The sequence below is a fragment of the Fukomys damarensis genome, unplaced genomic scaffold (assembly GCF_012274545.1).
Source record: "Fukomys damarensis isolate Sample0158 unplaced genomic scaffold, DMR_v1.0_HiC HiC_scaffold_35, whole genome shotgun sequence".
Lineage (NCBI taxonomy): Eukaryota > Metazoa > Chordata > Mammalia > Rodentia > Bathyergidae > Fukomys > Fukomys damarensis.
Window position 1 is genome coordinate 11,155,815 of NW_022900947.1, and position 21,392 is coordinate 11,177,206.

Sequence of the window (21,392 nt, forward strand, 5' to 3'; positions counted from 1 at the left end):
GTGGCCAGGTCACCACTATGACATCATTCCAACCACTAGGTATAAGTGAAGCCACCTTGAGCTGCACAGCCCTACTGGGAAGAGCCAGACCACAATGTGAAAAAGAAGGAGAAGAAAATATGTTTGAATCACTACATCATATGAGCAAAACCTACTGGATGTCATTGCTCAGATTCAGAGTTGATGAGTGACCATGTCAAGCATTGTGGCTCCCTGCTCCTAAGCTCCCTGCTTTTCCATTATTCCAAGCCTAGTTGTTCATATATTAGCAGAGTCAGAAGCAGGAGCGCTCTGGGGTTGTGTCCCCACAGCATACTGCTGTCTAGCATCAACTGTGCATTAAGAACCACTCAATGTATTAATATGCAACCTCTCTCTCTGTCTCCCCACCCCCAGTCTTCTCTCCCTCCTTCCTTGATGAGACAGTGTTGCTGCAAAAGCAACCAACAGAAATCCAATTCAGTCTCTAGGGAAATTTAGAGGAAAAAAACTCTTGCTATGCCAGTGCTTTTTTCCATGGAAATATGAAGCATATGGGCTCTCAGAAGAAGCATCTATCACATATGTTGCATTGCAGTGCAAGAATTGGCATTTTCTCCAATTCCTCAAAGCATACTTAAGAGCAAAATAAATGTAAAACTATGAGGTCCGGGCTACTGCTGATGTGCTGTCCCTCTCATAGCATTCCACTGGTTTAAGGAAAAGAAGAAGCAAAACACAAAAACCAAAGCCCCCCAACTGTAAGTGACTTTCAGACTCAGAAGTCTCTGGGCTGAAACTCAGACTCAAAGTATGTTCAGTTATATCTAGAGGCAAGATGTTTTGCACTGCAGCTCACATAAAGCACAGAGATTGAGGTTTGGCCTCCTGGGGTGCCAGAGAGACTAGGAAAAAGGGAATGCAGTTACCCAACCTGGCTTCGTAAATGAGGAGTCCTGAGTTCTAGTCCTCGCGCTGTTTCTCTGTGACTACATAACTTTGGACATGTTGCATCAAACCAGTACGGTCACCATGAACCATCCACACTTCAGGACTAGCTGAGAGCTGGGGTGAACAGAGATGCCAGACTAGTGCTGACATATTCAAGATGCACTTCACCAACACAGGGCCCCTGACCCTGGAGACAAGAACACGGACGTGTCTCCCCAAAGCAGACCATAGTCTCTGACCTTCCTCTGAAGCAGAACGCAAGGTGTTCATTCCAGAGATAATTGCCCTGTCCTCAGAGAAAGAACACCCTTATCTCTGCCGTCACAGGGATACAGAGAAGGATCTGAACAAGCAAGTCTTGCTAAGTGCCCCTCACTTATTACCTTAGCTCACTCTGCCTCATCTGCAGTCGCACAAACCTCCCCACAACTATCCTCTTCTTCAGAAAACTTAGCATGGAAATACTTCGTTCCTTTGGGCGTTCATTTATGAAGTTTCCCTTGTCACATAAAATGTATTAACAATGTATGCGCTCTCTTGTCAATCGTCTTGTGTTACAGGGGCCCCAGGCATGTAGACCATGGTGGGTGAGGAAAACCTTCCTCCTTCTACACTAGTAGGGTCCGCTGAGCCCCCAAGGACAGAAGGAGCCAGGGCATTCGACGCCAGGCAGGGCGACTGGAGCTCAGATGCTGAGAGGGAAAAGGACAGCAGAGCAAGGAGGGGACTTAGGGCAGGGAGCGCCCTTTAGTGGTGGGATCCCTAGCCATAGTGCCTGCGGCTTTGCCCAGGTCACTTACTGAACCCTGATTGCAACCCTGGGGTTGGAGGAGCATCAGGGCCCCATGTTCTCAGGCATTTTAATCTTCCTGGAATAGAAGGCATACAAAGAATACCTCTGGATGTGTTCTAGAGTGTTATGAAAAGGATAACCTGGATCTCTCTGGCACAAAAAGTGAAAAGTAGTTAATGTTAAAGTACTATTTTAAGTGATGGAAGGGGTTTCTTCTCTTCCTGCTCCTGCAGATTGATTTAAGCTTTAGGTGACACAGGGGCCTTCATAAGGGGGCAGGATGGAGTGGCATGGTCAGAGATTTCATCATCCTGCTTGGAACAATGAACAACTTAAAAATTAAGAATTGCTTAATTCTGGAAGTCCCATTTAATAGTTTCAGACCATGGATAATTGAAAGCGTAGAGAGCAAAACTGCCAATATGGGAGTATGACTAATGATTTTTAACATTCTCGAAATACGTTTGCGGATGTTTGTATTGGTAGCAGTGTGAAACAAAAGTTCACACTCCTGTGAAAGGAACCAAAAAGAGTCCTGCAAGGTGGACAGAGTCGCAGCAGAGCTGAGCAGAAGCCCCAGGCCCTCATCCTTGCCTTTCCCCTGGAGCACAAACACCCACAGACATCACCCCCAGGCTACAACCCTGACCAGCAGTCAAGATCCACTGCATGATGCCGGGTGTGGTGGCGCATGCCTGTAATCCCAGCACTCAGGAGGCTGAGGCAGGAGGATCGCTGTGAGTTCGAGACCAGCCTGGGCTACATAGTGAGTTCCAGGTCAGTCTCAACTACATAGTGAGACCCTGTCTCACAAAACCAAAAAAAAAAACAATCCAGAGATGGTGTGTCAAGAGATTTAGCTTCTGGAGCACATGGGGAGGATTCAGCACATGTCAGCTGTCACCTGCTGTGACTCTTTCCCTACCATTCTCTTCTTGAAACCTCTGTTCCAGTCCCTGAAAGGCAGGAGACCCATTTCCTAACCTCCTTTCTGTTCTTGCCATCTCGATCACACTAGCAGAACTCCTTCTGATTTGCACAGTAGTGGTCGATGAGCTGATCTTACACCCCTACTAGCCTCTAATTAACATTTTCAGACCCTGAGGGACGGAAACCACAGGAAGCAAAACTGTGTTTGCAGGGTGGGGGGTGACTGTAAGGATTTTTAAAATGTTGTTTTCCTGAGGCTTTCGCCCCCTGCACTTGCTTCCTGGGCATCCTTAGGTCACACAGATCCCAGGGTCAGCAGTTGGTCTCCCAACAGCCGGGGGCAGCAGCCTGCAGGTCTCCGATTTAATTGATCACCAAGCATTCTGGCTTTAACTTGTTTTAAGCACCACTGTATTTGTGCTGTACTTGTGCTCAGTAGCAGAAAGCCCATGTTCCAAACTAGGCCTCTCAGGGGAATCCAGTTTTTACCACTTCTCTGTGGAAAAAGCAGGCCAGCCTGCTCAGGTGGCTGGCTTAGTGACAAGGAGGACTGAGAGTGAGCCTGTGTCTTAGGTCCCTTATCACAGGCTGACAAGTTTCCTTGTCGTAAAAGACAGACAAAGAAAGTTTGAGGAGGTTAATGATGCTTCTCAGCATCCGGGTTCTTTAGATCTTCAAAGCACTTTACACAAATCAACTAATGAGCACTTCATCACACAGCGTGGAGCATCCCCCCGGGGGCTGCAAGACTCTAGGCTTCCATCCCACAGCCAGGCACTCGAAAGGGGCTGGGTAATTTGCAGTTAACAATTGCATTTATGATTGTGACTCCTGAGAGACAATCAAATCTCATGCATTTCACTAAGTGAGTACATGTTGGATGTTTGTTGACTGACTGACTGACCAAGTCAAACTGAAGGCAGATTATTAAATGAAGCCTTACCTTCACCTTCTCCTTTCCAAGTCTAATCAATTAGCCAGCTGGGCAGGTCAATTTCATCTCTGGGAAATTTTTTTTTAGATCATTTAAGATAACATTTTTAGGGGTACACTACCTTATTAAAATCCATTAAAGCTTTCTGGCCCTGAGGAAAATGTTCTGTGTGCACAGATACAATGCAGACATCTGCAGGACTTTTTGGAATCATTCTGCGATCCAAATTAAGACTCTATTACAGGGATTATTTGAAGGAAGTGAGTTTAAAGGGCATCACCTGTGTCCTGCTTTTGTAGAAATCATTTATTTTTCCAAGAACATTTTATTTCATCAAACTGAAAACAAAATTGAGAGATGCAATTGCCTTTTGCAGATTAGGCCTCTATCAAGAATATTTAAAAATATTATATGAATAGATTTCTTCTAAGAAACATTAAATCAAACCATGTGATTTCTGGTTGCATTGACCTCGGAGACTTTTTCCCTTGAAGCACGCATCAGGACACATCCTCATGCTTGAGAATTAGGGAAGGAACTTCTACCTCCTAGCAAGTGGTCGGGTAACCGGGGAAGACTATTTCCAAAACTTACTGCCAGGCTTTAGTTATCAATAATCTTAACTCAGTCTTCCATAAATATCCCTAACAGAGCTAAACAAAGTACGCAGGGAAGCTCCGAAACTCCGGCAACCAATTGCTAGCCTTATTGAAATCAGGAAGGAAAAATAGTTTGTTCACATTCACATGGAAAAGCCTTATTTTTGAGTGAGGTGAGCATTTTCAGAATGATGCTGGGAAGAGATCAAAAGGGACTGGGAAGCGCACTGGGACGAGCCCTCCAGAAACAGCAGCTTACATTTCTGTGGTCAACCTTGAAATGCAGAAAATCTACCTAACTTTCCCTTTGCAAAGGCCCCTGCTATTCACAAATACCGCATCCTAAGAAGCTTGGGAAGGATCCGTGGGTCATGAACAAGTCACCCACACCTGCACCGGGAGACGGGTCCTCATTTCCCATGATGCTTTTGGATGAAAAAGAAGGAATCGGCAAGTGTGGGGCCAAGGGAGAAGATTCCAGCAATAAAAGTCAAGAATAAAATGTTTTCCACAGCTCTCCCCAGTCCATGTGCAAATTTCCACTTCTGTTCAGGCCTAGTGCACTTAAATCACTCAAAAGTCCAACAACTGTTTCATCTATAGCAGAAGTTTTATTTATTTATTTGTTACTTGCATTTCTGCACTGCAATGAACTACATCCCCAGCCTATTATTATTATTATTACTGTTATTATTATTATTTGAGGCCAGTTCTCACTAAGCTGCAATGTTGCCCAAGCTGTGTTTAAACCTTTTATCCTCCCGCCTCAGCAGCACTGAGTCTTGAACCAAAGAAAGAATTTAGGAGAATTTTAGTGAAAATAGGGGGAAAAAGAATAGCTCTTGGATTTTTTTAGAAGGGGTCCCAAGTGAGCCTTTTGTCAGGAGCAATTTATATAGCAAAGTCCTAATGTAGGGACAGTGTGGATCAAACTACAGTCAACCTATAGAATCGCAAGTATGCTGCTTAACTAAGACTGATCCAGTATGGAAGAAATGATATAGCAAGGGTACATGGGAAGAAGAAATTTTTGGAAAGGGAGCGGTCTAAATGCGCTGGTCATTCACCCGGGCAACCGATGTCTAGCCGGACTTCCTGAACCAGGTGGTGCTAATTACGTATGCTTTCAAGTTACTGCTTATCTCTCAGGGAAGCATGTAAACCTGGCTTTTGCATCTTCATGTTGAGGCCTGGCCCATCCTTAGATGCACCTCCAGCCACAATTTTGATGTCTTCATTTTTTCTGTTGACTTTTTTGAGGGCCGGGTCCCTCTCTGACTGTATATTAATTCCTGTCTGACTTAGCTGCCTATAATATTTTGCAGTCCAGTTCTGTAATTCCATGACTCTTATCTAAAGGCCTCAGATGGGACTATCATCAGGAAGGCTGTCTGCTTCCTGGATTCCTTCCCCTGACCCAGCCTTTCTCAACTGGTTAACGTGCCCTCTCTACCCAGCTCTACCTAGTCTTTCCGCAAATAAAATGGTCAAGTGCAAATGTCAGCCTCACTGCCATCAGGGTGCTCTGGCTCATGTGACAGCCCCGGTCAGCCTCCTCCGGACCTGCTTCTTCTGGGAGGCACAGTGAGGCCACGGGGCAGTGCTGCTTCTGGGTTAGGGCCCTGCCCATCCTGGGTGTGACAGTTGGCTCTGCCAACTCTGAGCTCAGAGGTGACCATGATGACCTCTCGGCTCTTGATGGCTTCATCTGTGAGAGGGGCCTCTGTGCCCATTTGTAAAATTGTGGTGAGGATTGATTATTTAAGTATGTATAAGAATATCCTGTCTCATACTATGAAGCATTTATAGTGGCACATAATCGCATGGATTGAAATGCAGAAAGGGAGGGGAGAGGGAGAAAGAGGGGGGACAAAAAGAAAAAATTGAAATGAATACTAAAGGTTTAATACAATATTTATTCTTTGAAATAAAAATAATATATACAATGATGTATAATCATTTTAAAATTTTAAGCTCCTAAATGTGTTTTATTTTAGAAACCTTATGTATTTCAGAACAAATATATAAAGCTCGAAAGAGCATAAGATATGAGTTTTTCAATTTATATTTCAATGACTTCCTGTCCCCGGACAGGAGCTCACATATCGCCTTTCCCGCTTTACTTCCAGGATGGAAACACTCCAGTCAGTACGTCGTGGAGGGAAAGGAAGGATCGGTCCAGTCAGTGCCCTTTAGCCTTGTGAATATCAGATGCCTTAAAACTGAGTGGTGGTTTGTGAACCCCTGTGAGGTACAAGAAATGGAAATTGCTCTGCCCGGGGGACCAGAATATGCCAAAGTGTGAAGGGTTATGAAGCTGGAGGCGGTTAAAAATAAATAGATACAGGAAAGCTGTGGCCTCCGTCTATTTGCCTATAAGCAAGACATAGGTTTATAAAGACAAACAATTTCTGCTGCACCCTCTTGACCAGGGAAAGCAAAGGAAAACCACTCCATACAGCTTCAGACCATGGAGAAGGCAGCAGAGGTACCTACCTTACTTTACTCACCCTCCTGTGTCTGCCAGTTGTCTGCCCTCCCAAGAGTTGTGGCCCCTAGAGACTCAATGTCCTTCATTCATCTTGTCACTTCTCTAATATTTCACTGTTCTTTGCTGAAGATGCCATATAAGCTGGAATTCAGAGTCACCTCTTTGAGAATTATTTCTTCCCTGGTTATCTCCTGTGTGGGAAGTGTGATCAAATGCATAGTGAATGTTTACATTTTTAGAAATTTCTTACAATAAAAGACACATTTCTATTAATTCCACTTCACAATACTCCGCTTTGTTTCAAAAACACTTATCCCTTGGCCATCTGTCTTTTATTGCAATACATTTCCTTTAAATTCAAACATTACTATATTTTTTTATTATCCCTTGTGTGTCTATGTAAATATGCATGTTAGTAGAATTGCCTCTTTGTTTTTCTCTTGGTTGATCTGTGTTTTATTACCGGGGCGCATTCTCCATAAGAAAAATCCTTTCCTTCATCTATGTGTCTATTCTATAGATGAGGAAAAAGGGCCTTGGCAGGAAATTAGTGGCTTCCCTGAAGTCATAGTCTGGTGGTGGAGTTGCCAGCGCTCTGTCCTCACTCCCTCTCTCACAGCCTATGTGGTTCCATGCAGCTTTTTTTCTTCCATGCACCTCTTGATTTCTCCATTTCACGAATTTCCTGCCTTGCTTTCTACCCAGCTATGGTTCCATTTGTGCTCCTGTTTCTTATGAATTATATCTTTATTTTATCCAAGGATCAAGATATTAACCTCCCAGAGCGACTCTATGTAGCAACAAGCTGCGGTGAAAATGAGACAAAAACATCCTCATCCATTTCTTGCAGCTCAGCTCCCCTCTGGAAAGACAGGCAGTGGTTGCTGCCACTTGGAAGGGTTATTTCTAATGATTAAATGTATGAGCGATACATTACGCCTGTTAAGTAGAATTCTTGAATTCTGTCCCTTTAACATAAATGAAAACCTGAAAGCAATCCTAATGTTTTCTTCTTCTGGGAGAAAAGTGTGAAAATGCCATGTTCTATTAGATGCTACTCATCTTCTTTTTATTCTTTCTGCTCTCATTGCTAGATGACACAGTTGCAGGCATGGTGCTGGGTAATTTCTGTACATTCAACCTCACACTAACCTATGGGATAAGAACTCACCAACCTCCGTTTGCATCTGAAGACACAAAGTTGAAAGAAGATAAGGAGTCAAAGTAGCAAACAATAGAGCTGAGATCTAAATCTGGTAGCTTCTTACACTGAAATTTGGTTTCTATGCAAAGAAACTGGTATAGGTTTGAGAATAGTGGACAATACATCTGGGTTTTTATAGCACAAGGTTTTGGTTACAACACAGAAAATAGATAACACAGCAAATCTTACAATTTTAGTCTTTTACATGGAAAAAGCAAGAAATCACTTACACACCCTCAGAACTTATGCATTATATGCCAGGTACCAAGGATGCAAAACTGATGAGTATATAAATTTTAAAAAATCACAGCTCATTGAAGGACACAAAAAGGGGTTTTTATAGCTTTATGTAGAAGTATGGCAGAGATAAAATTATAAGACAGAGGAGGTAAATAATTCTGAGGATGTCAGAACAGACATCTATCTGACTACCCTATAGAAGTATCTTCTGGAGATGGCTCCCAAACACAACATCCTTCAGGAAAAAGGTGTTTCATCCATAGAACTGGGCAAAGGCCTGAGCTGGAGGGCCAGAGATTGAGGCTGTGGAAAGGTGGGTTTGTGTAGAATAACAGAGATGACTCTTGCCCTGTGTTTTTATGCCAACTGCCCATTGAGCTCTACTAGACCATGTATCACAAAACAGTATCTCAATTTTGTGCCAGAAAATATGGTTGCCAGTATTTTAAAATGTGTCTTAAATTGACTTGAAAGCAGAGCCTTCATTAATCTATATAATATACTATGAGTATCAGTATTAATATTTGACTCAGTAGAAAGGCAGTGAATATGGCAGGCAAAACAACACTGCAAGCACACACAATTGGGCTCCACCCCTTGGACCTTGTGTTTTAGAACTTCATTTTTCTTACCTTTAAAATAAAGATGAGAGCTGAGCATGGCAGCACATGCCTGTACTCTTAGCACTCTGAGAGGCTGAGGCAGAAAAATGCCAAGTTCAAGCTTAGCATGGGCAACTTAGCAACCTAGTAAGACCCTACCTTAAACTTTTTTAAAAAGCAAGGGTGTGTTGGAAATGTACTCCAGTATAAAGGTCCTGGGTTGAATCACCAATACACAAAAAATGATGACTGAGAGAGAGTTTCAACACATATAATAACCAGTAAGTATAGGTACCTAACAACAAAACAAAACAAAACAGGCGCTGAGACTCTTCCCTGTGCACTGTCTGCCTCTCCAGCCTGAAGATGACGATACCTGCTTCCCTGGAGAGATGCAGGGATGAACTGGTACAAAATGTGGCCCACTGAGAAGCTCAGCAGTGGCCACACAATGGACCAGGAGATCATCTTGCATCTTCACATGTTTTTGGTGGAGATGATGTCTTGGTTTTCTAGTCACGCAGCTTATATTTCCTCTTAATGTTGCATCTTTGCTGCCTTGAAGAACACCCCACCCTTCTTAATCCAGCCAGGCTCTGCTGGTTTGCTTTTGGACTATGGGATGGCTAATCCCAATTGTCAACTTGATTGGGTTGAGAAACAGGAAAGTTGAAAAGCAAACTTTGGGGTGTGTCTGAGAGGGTTTCCACAGATGATTGGGCTTTGGGCCAACCTTGAATGACTGGGCAGCTCCACCCAGTGGGGTAGGAGTCCAGATGGAACAAAAGCGGGAGGAAGAAGCCCACCAATACAGGCTTCAAAGCTTTCCCTCTCTCTGCTTCCTGGCTGCCAAGAGATGAGCACCTTTCTGCTACTCTGCCCCTCCAGCATGTTGTTTCTGCCTTATCACAGGCCTAACGCAGTGGAGCTGGCCAACTACTGAGAGACACCTCTGAAACTGTAAGCCCCTGAACAGCAAACCTAAAAAATCTTTCTTCCTTTGATTTGTTATTCCAGGTATTTTGTCACAGCAATGAAAAGCTACTACAGTCACAATGAAGTTGAGTAAGGATCACTGTGGTCATAGAGAACTTACTTTTACGAAGTCAACAAATGAATATGTTTGAAAATTTTGGCAATACTTAGCATAATTAGTAACGCATACACCCTTTATGTGAGATGGGCTTGCATTTCTCTCTTTCCAGTGCACCTACTTGACATTAGAGGCCGGTAAGTTAGCCACTGCTCAGACTCTCTTGAAGATAAGATTTTCAAGGTACATGGGATCTCACCAATCAGAAACACAGCCTCAGATTTGGAAGCAAAATGTAGGCTGGTTGTTTGCTCCCTGCTGTGTCTGTGGTGGGTGTTGTTGTAATGTCAAAAAGCAGGGCACACAATCTCCATTCTAGTGGGACAGGGCAATTCTGGTGCAACAGCAGCAATAGCATCCTTGTCACGGTTCCTGATCATGGCTCTATGATGATACAACTCAAAAAGTTCTCGGTTAGGCAGCAGCTCCTCTGCCAGATGAATCCAGCAGTAAAATTTGACTGCCACTCCTGAAAGTTTATGCCAGAGTCTTAACCCCCTGCAGTAGATTGGATTCTCAGTACCTAAATTTGGGCTGATTAAATCTTCAGACCTATTACCTGGGAATTTAGCCAATGGATATACCCAAGATCCATATATATGCAATAAAGCATTACAGAACTCGTTGGAGCATTGCTACATATCGAGAAAGTCTTGGAAATCACCAGAGTGTCTATTAATGGAGAAGTGGCTAAATAAATTATGTTGCATCAACATAATTAAACCCTGCACTGACAATATTATCCCCCCCCCAAATAGCCCAGCCATGCAGTATGGGAAGATGTGCATAAGATAACATTAAGTAATGTTATTTTATTTTTTGCTGAAATAGCCATACCTATTTCTCACAGCCCATGTACTTGAAAAATGATGACTCTAACCCTGGCTATGGGGTGGAATTTCCCTAGATTCAAACCTAACTAATCCATGTAACCCCACTTATTTCCAAAGGAATTGATTCTCATAGTGATACGTGACCAGGTTCATGCCAGCAAGATGTAAAAAATGGTTATTATGAGCATCCAGGAAAAATATATTAAAATAAGGCTTCCTGGTTCTTCTGAGACAACTTCAAGAAACAACCCTCTTTCTCTGCCTAGATAACAACATCAAAATGTGTAGCCCTTGGGATCTTAGCAAGTCCTAGTGCAGCCAAGATGGAAAGTCAGCTTTACCATTGACACCAGGAAGGGCAGAGCACAATGAAAAAGAAACTAGGCTCTGATAATATGGTTAAACTGCCGACTTAAATCAACATTAAACCAAGATCTTTCTGGACCTTCCAGTCAACAAATCCTGTTTCTTCTGCAGCACAGATTGACTTTTATTTTTTATTATGTGCAGTGAAACATATTCTATAAATTAAAAGGAGCAAGGGCCAGGGATTTAGCTTGGTGGTTCAGTGGCCTGCCTTGCAAGCGCAAGGACCCAAGTTCAATCCCCATTACCCCCCCAAAAAAAATTAAAAGGAGCAATAGAAAGGTATAAAATATATTACAACATTATGTTAAAAACCCATTTATATTTAAGATATATATATATATATAAATTTGAATATGTAGAGAAAATTTCCTGAAGGAGACACCACCAAACTGACCATTGTAATTATCCCTGAGGAGTGGATTAAGAAGGTCTAGTAAAAGAGAATCTTTTCATTGTTTATCTCTTTCTATTTGAGTTTGTTTGATCATTACATATTACTTTAATAATTCCAGCTCTAAAGTAGATCATCAGTCCTGCTCTTGCAGGAATATCTCCACAGAGGAATGTTTCAAGTCTATTTAACAGTTGTTCACATAGGCAAAAGGAAAGTTCAGAGGGAAGAAGACACCCTTCTTTGGGTCACGTCATGTCTCCACTGTCTAGTCACTCTAAGCCTATTCAGCAGAGGGCAGCTGGACCTAGGCTGAAGATCACAGAGGAGACTATCTGTTGTGCTTATCTGCATGATCTCACCTCTAAAGTTTCACAGAGAGTAGAAACAGAAAGTAGACTAGTAGTTGCCAGAAGGTGTTTGGGGATATGGGCGAATCCCCAGAAGATGTTGGTCAAAAGATACTATGTTTCACTTATAAAGTAAGTAAATTTTGGATGATTAATGTTCAGCATGATGATTGTGCTTGTTAACATGCATTATATGTTAAAATTTTCTAAGAGAGTGTATACTAAATATTCTCACTACACACAGAAAAGGGAATTACGTCAATCCACTTGATTGTGGTAATCATATATATATATATATATATATATATATATATATATATATATATATATATATATATATATATATATATATATATATATATATATATATATATATATATATATATATATATATATATATATATATATATATATATATATATATATATATATATATACATATATATGTTACTCAGTATTGTATTGTGGGTGAAGACACCCAGCTTTATTGAGGCACAATTGACAAATAAAAATCACATATATTAAAGGTGCACACTGTAACATTTTATATATATATAGATAGATAGATAGATAGATAGATTTTTTTTTTTTTTGTACCAGGGATCGAACTTGGGTCCTTGTGCTTGCAAAGCAGGCAGCAGAACCACTAAGCCAAATCCCTGGCCCTTGTGAGCTTCTAGTAAGGGACTTTTACTGTCTAAACTCATGGTGGGAAGCAGAAGAGCAAGTGGCATGTGTGGAAGAAAGACAAGGTGAACTCTCCTGATAGCTAACCCACCTCATGGGAATAACAACAATCCATTCATAAGGGCTTTGCTCTCTTGACCCAACCTCCAACACTGCTGGATTAAGGAATTAACTTTCCAACCATAGACTTTTGAGGATACACAAAAAATAGCACTGGAAGATTAAGGTAGGAAGGAAGGAAGGAAGGAAGGAAGGAAGGAAGGAAGGAAGGAAGGAAGGAAGGGAGGGAGAGAGGGAGAAAGGGAGGGAGAGAGGGAAATGGGAGATGTTGCTGACTGTCTACGGACAATGTGCCATGAGGCTTCATGACCTCATACAATCCCGCAAGAAATCTGTGGCAATGGAAGGAGGATATGTGGTCTTGAGTTCCTTTCTCTATGCAGCTGAAGAACCTTGGCATTCTGTCCCTGAGGTTTCTGGACAGAGGCCAGGGAGAACCAGGCACCCTTTATTTTTTACAACAGCTTCTCCTGCAACAAGCTCAGCACAGACAGTGAAAGGCAACTTCTGGGCCCTCTGCCTCTGTCTTTCCCATACCAGATTCCACTTGGTCATCTCTGAAAGCTTGCCTGGCTTTTTCTTCCCCCTGTCTGCCTTGAATGCCATTGTAGGGTCGGTTTTCTGGGAAGCAGTTTCTGCAAAGATGAGCAGAAAGAGCTCACAGGACTGAAGGGGACTGAAACATTCCCATCTTTCTGTAGATTCCATCATTTGAGTTTTAGGAATAAATGGACAGTAGAGAGATTAACAGGAGAGAAGACACAACAAGCATACACAAGGGAGCTTCATGAAATACAAGAATTCACAAAGGGCCACGTGACTAGAGCTACAGAGACCAATATGGGCTTTTTGGAGGAGGTAGTCATAGGTTATGGGAGGGTAAGGAAGAAAATTCACAGTGAATGAAAGTTGTCTCGTTACACAGATAAATTCTTCCAGGTAGCAGCCTATGTGTGGACCTTTACTTTCTCTTCCCATCATCCAGGTTTTCCTAGATTCACCTTTGGGCAGGTCAGGGTACTTCAGAGAACACCTCTGCTTGGACCTACTATCCTCACTGTTCCTGAAGTGGCATCGTAAACCAACATTCCTTGGGCTATCTTTTTCTTTAGAATATCTTTTTCAGTAGGATCAACATAGGGGTATGGAAGAGGGAAAAAGCAGAAGGGAAGAGAGGGAAAGGCTGAGCTTTGGTGTGGCCCAAACAGGCCTCTCTATCACCGGAGCTTTGAGCTGGATGCCCCTTCGAGTTATCCCAAATTGAGGTAAGAGGCTAGTCTTTGCATCCCCAAATCTAGCAGGTTTCTTGGGGATGGGGAGTGGCCATGGGTGAGTTAGCTTAGGACTGCTGAGAGCTGATAGTTATGAACCTTCCAGCAACACTAGGAGAATAGATCCTTCAGGCTTATAGAGACTCAAGGGTCCAGGCAAGGTATCCCCCAGAAATGCTCTCTGAAACCTCATGTGCTTGCTAAATCTCCCTGCCTTTCTCATCTATTCTTGCAAATTACTTTCAAATAGGACCTTCAGTGTCCTGCTCTGAACCTTTACCTGTAGTTTCCACATAATTTCCCAGTGAAAATGAGTCTGCCCTTAGGCTAGGAACTTCCCATTCATTACCTCACTCAGTAGCCCACACAACCTTTGAAGTCAGGCCTACCTTGCCCCATTTTACAGATGAGGAATCTGAGTCTCAGTTAGCTTAAATAACTTACCTACAGTCACAGATGCTAATAACTGTGAGTTTCTAAACACAGCAACCCAGCCCGTCACTGAGGGACAGTAAGGGCAGTCTTGGAGGGAAGAGAAGTCACAACAGGGCAGTCTGAAGGAGCAGGTGGGGGACAGAGGAGCCCATCAAGATGGCAGCATCTGAGAATAATGGAGACCAAGACTATTTCCACTCATTTCCGCTAAACCACCTACAATCTCCTGGGCTCCAATGCAAAAATACAACATTTGATCATATCCCCCGTCACCATTTCTACATACATCCTTGGAACACACATATTCCGGAGTCCCCACTTCTCATGTTAAGCCCTCTCCCTTTCCTGAATGGCTCTGGAAGCGCCATTATGAAGATGCTGGCTGTAGGTAGCCCTTTTAGTTAGTAGAGCTCAAACTCTTGACTGTATTATTTTCCTGTGTCTTGACAACTTTCTCCTTTCTAAGGAGCTATTTAAAAATTTATGACTATTAACTATAACTACCATATGATCCAGCAATTCCACTCCTGGGCACATATAGCCAAATGTGATGACATCATTACTTCCAAGAGACATGTGCACTCTTATTTTTATTGTAGCACTATTCACAACGGACAAGAATGGAAACAACCTTTACATGACAGATCCCAATGATGAATGTAACTGTACTGTAGACCTAAAAAGTACCAATAAACTCAATGAAAAAAATAAGATTAAATAAAATTTTGCTTTAAAAATGAATGGAAGCAACCTAAGTGTCCACCAGCTGATGAATGGATAAAGACAATACGGTACATACACTCCATGAAATACTATTCAGCCATAAAAAGGATGAGATGCTGTCCTTTGTGACACTATAGTTAGAAATGAAGGTCATTGTGTTAAGTGAAATAAGCCTGGCACCAAAAGAAAAAGCCACATGATCTCACTCACTGGTGGAATCTAAAAACAGCAGAGCTCAAAGAAGTTGAGGGTAGTTACCCAAGACTGGACAGAGTAAGGGGGAGTCTTGTAGCTTATAGCTACATGTCCCCCCAAACTCTCATATGCTCATAGGTGGAGCTTTTGGAAGGAGACTGGATCAAGGGTGTGAGATAATCATTACTGGATTAGTCCACTGATGAGTTTATAGCTGGTACGAGGTCGGGAAGTGAAGCCTGATGGGAAGAGGTGGGTCACTGTGGGCGTGGCCTGGAAGAGTGCCAATCCGTCTCCCTCTCTTGTTCCCTCTCTGCTTCCTACCTGCTGTGCTGTTTCTCCTCTGCCAAGCTGACTGTGCGCTGAAATCCCAAAAAACCGTGAGCCGAAATGAAGCTCTCCTCCTTTAGCTTGTCGGTATTAAGTATTTTGTCCCAGCAACAAGAAAGTAGCTCAGACAGGGCCAGAGAAATGGGGCAAGGTTGATTCACAGGTGCTAAGGTATCGTTGAAGAGAAGAAATAAGATCTTGTGTCCTGGTACAGTGTCTATGATAATTATTGTATTTTTTTAAAGCTGGAAAAAAAGGACTTTGAAAGTTTTCACTACAAAACAATAACGACTGAAGAAATAGATAAAATTATTGATTTGAATATCACACAATGTGCGTATATAGAGAACTATCACATAGGACCTCATAAATATGAACAATTTTTATGTCTTTTAAAAAGTAAAAAAAAACATTTCAAAAATTAACAGCAATGTACTTTTTTCTATATTTTTAAGTGTTATAAGGCTATTTGTAAAACTAAGATGTAGAGATTAGGACCCTCTGCACCCCTGCCACACACTCCCAGTTCATCGAATTCAAGGAACTGAGACAGTAGGACCTAGAATTTGTAGTCACTGCGCTTATTTTTAGAAGGAGGAAAAGAAAAAAAGAAAGCTGAATGACGCCATTATGGTGGCTAATTAAACTTCTTCTTTGCTGCTACAATGCGTTCATTTTTGAGGATCATTACTTTTCCTGTATTTTCTTTCAGGAGCTTGGTTTTAGGTTTTAAGATAAGGAAACCACAAGGCAAGCCTTAAAGCCACAGACTGCACTTCTGCCCACGGCCATGCATGTACAGCTCAAGAGGACTCCAGGGGGGAAATAAGGCTGGAGCTGCCATTTCTTTTAAAGTCTTTATAGAAGGTGATCTGAAGAGTTTACAGAGCTTACAGACAGAGGTGTGTTTCCACATAGCCATCAGCTAACCTTCAAAATCCAGGGTGCTCATTTCCCATTTAAAATGAATTCATTCTGCCAAAAGACATGAATAGCTGTACGTGTGGCAGGAACTCTACTATCTGTGTGGGAAAAGAGCCAGTGGGTAGAAGGGGTGAAGGTAACCTCCGAGCAAGAGACAGTGGAGGGACCCAGGGGAGGCAGATCAGAGGGGTGCAGTTCCATTTTGGCTAGAGTTTAAAATGGGCCAGTGAGGGATAGTTTACACTCTGGAAATGAGCAAACCCTAAGTCACGGCTTCTATTTTCCTGGCTTTGGAGAATCAGTTTCCCAGCAACCCACTGGCTGGAGTTCGTGGTTCAGTTGAGAAACTGAGGCAGAGAGAGAAAGGGTGTCCTTCTTTTTCTCTCTCTTTTCATACACTAGCACATTGTTTGGCACAGCACAGATGCTCAGTAAATATTTATTGTTTAATTAAAATGCAGACTTTTAAATTTCTTTCCTCTTTCTCCTCTCTAAGTTATGGATAAGAATATGCAGACGTATAAAAGATAATGCAATTAGACCAAATCAAAACGTTTCTGCAGAAACACAAACCAAAACCTTAAAAAGCATAGCAGGAATGTTGCAGAGGAGATAAACTGCTAGCACAGAACTCTGAGCTGCATAACATGTTAGGTAGCCATAGACCACTCATGTGACAGTGACACCACAGTATTATAATGGGTTGAAAAACTCCTAGCACCTTGGGACATCGTGGCCATAGTAATGTCATAGTGCAAAGTGTTACTCAAGTTTTTGTGGTGAGGCAGGGTGTCTTAGTCACTTATCCTGTTGTTGGGACAAAATGGGTGAGACCTGCAATTTAAAGGAGGAGAAATTTATTTTTGCTCAGGGTTTTAGTCCAACAGGCTTGATTGGCTCGCTCTGAAGGCAGAAATGCCGTGGTGGAAGGGCTTAGAGGAGGAAAGTGGTTCATCCCATGGCAGCCAAGAAACACAGAGAGAAGGGAGGCGCCAAGACCTGCACAGCGTAGGAGAAAGGTGAGAAATGAAGAAAAGACCATGACGAGAACAAGGTTATTCTTGACGTTTGGGACCAGGTGGAACCATAGCTTGTCAGGAGCTAACGGCCACCTGGAGCGCCACCTGCTCTGTGTTTATGGTGGAAGGCAAACAGGAAGGGAAGATGGAGCAAATAGCGCTATGTAGCCTACGTGGCCTTTGGCCGACTCAGTGTGACTGTGCTGTGATTGGGCCTGCACAGAAAGGGAACAGGGAAGGGTACAATGTAACTGTCTCCTGGGGCTGTGCCCTCCAGGGTCCACAATATGACACAGCCTGACTCTAATCTATGGAGCAGAAAGGGAGCAGCGAGGGGATGAAGGATCAGCTTCAGGCTCGGCCCACGGCAGAAGGAGCTGGAGAGGGGGACATTCACCCTTGCAGATCATGCCCCCAGTGACCCACGTCTCTACAGCACAACATGGTTAATCCACTGCTGAATCTAGTGCCCACATGATCCAGTTACCTTCCAAACGCCACACCTCTGAACATATGACACTTGGGGGACATTCTACTTCTAATTCATAATACAGGAGCAGACAGCTTGTTTAGATATGCACATAGGATCATGAGACAGTTGCCTACAGGACTCAGAGTACTGGTGTGTGGTCTAGAACAATAAATAGACTATAGACTATACCACATCGCCAAGCAGTACCAGTAGGCTCTAGAGTTATGCTTGTGCAAGTACACTGGTATCTGTGATGTTCACACTACAATGGCACTGCCATTTCTCAGAACACATTCTGTCCCTAAGTGACACCATTCTTCACATTATAGAGAGCTCCTATTACCATGTACGTGCCTTGTGTGTGTGTGTGTGTGTGTGTGTGTGTGTGTGTGTGTTGCTGCACATGGAACCCTGGGACTCGCACAAATTAGACAAGAATTCCACCAGTGAGCTACACCCCCAGCCCTCTAATCAAATTAGATACTGAAACAGGGTCCCTTGGAGATCTCCAGCAGCCCAGAGCCTGCAAGGCTCTTCAGACTGAACAGCAAGTCTTTACTCATGATGTGGGCAGTTCAGGCCCTGAATAAATCACTTCTTCAAAGCCAAACTGGTGTTCTGCACAGCTAAATACAAGTCAAGGCAAAGTAAAACTTCACCAGATGATATATGCATTTAAAAAATCTGCTAACATATGGAAATATGTGTTGGCCAAAGTGAATAACAATCTAAGTATTTTTTCATTAGAAAATGATAGCAGTTGGATGTGAAATTTCAGTTATAATAAGGGGTAGGCCTATTAAATAACTCCTTTAGTCTTACCTTTTTCAAAGTATGCAATTTTTAAAAAGCGTCAGGGAAAGCATTTGGGATACAAACAAGATGTAATGCCACTCACCAGTACTGTACTGCAAATGTCCAACTGGTATCAAATTACAAACTAGGCCCTATTCAGAGCCCCTAAGTTCTCACTTACATTTCTCTTTCCCCCACCTCCCACCCTTCTTTCCCTCACCCCCCACTCTGGTAATGATGCGAATGCTCAAAAGTCAAGACTGGGTTAAAAGGGGACCAAAAAGAATGTTTTAGATGAAATCAGATGTGACCCTTGGAATCAGGAGCATTGCTGAGCCTGGTTTTAATTAAGGGGGCTCAGTTAGCTCCCCCATACCTGCCCCTACTGCACTTCGGGCACCTCTACAACTGTGCACAGCCTGGCAGCCTGCTAGCAGGAAGGGTTTATGGCCTCGCACTCTATTAAAAAATAAATAAATCAGAAGCCCCCGAGGCCATCACATGTTTGGAAGCAATGAAATTGCAACCTGTTTACCTCCTCTAAGACATTTAAATTCTCAGCCCAGTCACAGCATTACCAGCTACAACTAAACCTTATTGTGAACGAATTAAAATTCTTTGGCTCTGATGAATTCTGGTTTATGGCAAATGGCCCATAGCTGAAGCCCAAGAGCTCATGTTGTTTTCTGAGGTCTCATAAAATTGTCCAGCCCTAATGAAAGGAAAAGAATTTTTTGTCTAAAAACTCTGTAGGTACTTCATGACAAGTTCAAGTTCTTTACGTGTAGCAGTCAATTGAACTGTAAGGGCTTGGCTACTTCAAGAGGCAAAGGAAATGGAGTTCATAAATATGGGATTTGGGGCCTCGTATTACTGGGGAGAAAATTCTATGGCATTGAAAAGAAAAGTCTGTGAAAATGAAGGACTGGAAGCAAAACAGTTGAATAGTCAGTCCACAAATTAAAAGGAGAATATGAAAAATTTTAGCTTTGGAATGAATGATGCCAACCATTAACATTCTCTTTCAAATAGCTGAAATGTTTGAGTGGTGGTTAATTTCATCTGTCAACATGAGTCGGTAATGGTACATGGATTTTTGGTTAAGCATCTGGATGTTCCTATGAGGGTTTTTTTTCCCATTAAGTTTATTGGTACATTTTAGGTATACAGTACAGTTACATTCATCATTGGGATCTTGTACCTTTACACGACAGGTCTTGGTTCTCATTTTTTCCCCATTTCTCTGCCCTCCCTTTAACCCCTCCACCCTTCCCTATTTATAGAGACTTTATTTCCATAACATTTAAGTCAGAAGATTCTGAGTCATGCGAATGATCCTTCTTATTTGGTGTGCCTCATCCAATCAGTTGAGGACCTTCAGAGAAATGATGGAGATGCCTCAGAAAGAGAATTTTGCCTTCAGAGTAAAGCTTGTACCATCAGCACCACCGCCCTTTCATCTTGATCCCGCTGGCCCATTCTCTAGATTTGACACTTGGCAGAAGCCCTCATAATTGCCTGAGGCAGTTCCTGAAATTAAATTTCTTGCTATTCCTACACTTCCTACTGACTCTGTTTCTCAGGAGTACCTGGACTTAGGTGGTTGGTTTGGGAGGAAGCAGGAAAGAATACTGATGTGTGATGGGCACAGCCAGCTTCCACTCATTCCTTCAATCTTTATAACAAGCCAAGGCTCCGTTTCCCAGATTACAAACCCAAGATCATAGGCAAGCAAGTAGCAGATCCCATGTCCCTTCTGGGACATCTCACGGCCCTCTCTACAAGGCTGTTCTGTGTCATTCCAGAAAGCAGAGCCAGGCCTAGTGGCTTTTGCATGGAAAAATGAGTCTTGGAGCCTGAAGCTGGTCTGGAGGAAGAAAGGAGCTGAGAGAAGGAAAGTCCAAGAGAAAGCACTCAAAGGCCTCCTTGCTTACTGAGGCCAGTTCCATCTTGCCTCCTACTGTTCAAGTTTATACTCTGCTGTATTTTGTTTCTACCTAATTTATCAAGGAGTAACTGACATACACTAAATTATCATATTCAAAGTGAACACTTTGATCAACTTTGTACACATACATCCATAAAATTAGTGCCACAGTCAAGATGACACACACACCCAACACTCCCAAAGCATCCTGATGCATCTCTGTGATACCTTCTCCTGCCCATCCTGTCCCTTCTGCCAGCAACTGCTGAACTACTTTCACTCACTAGAGATGAAGGTGTATTTCTGGAATCCTATATAAATAAAGTATGCATGTGGATCTGGCTTATTTCATACAGCATAATTATTTGGAGATCCAATATATTATTTTTATGTGTATCAGGTATTCATAATTTTACTTTGGAGTATTATCCCATGTATATGAGTATATAATGGATATACCACAGTCTGTTTATCCACTCATCTGATGGTAGGCATTCAAGTGGTTTCCATTTAGAGGCTATTACAACTAAAGCTGCTCTTAAGCATTCATGCCGTATCTGTGTGTGGAAGCCTGTGTGGGGGTGGCAGAACATGGTTTGTTTGTACTGCTTCCTAACACTACCACCCTTGTCTTAGTTACTTTTCTCATTGCTGAGACAAAATATCTGACACCCAACATTAAAGAGGAAAGGTTTATATCAGCTCACAATTTGTAGAGGTTTCAGTCCCTAGTCATCTGGCTTCAAGCCAGGGTGGTGTGGCAGAGAGGTGTCACAGAGGAGAAATAGTTCATGG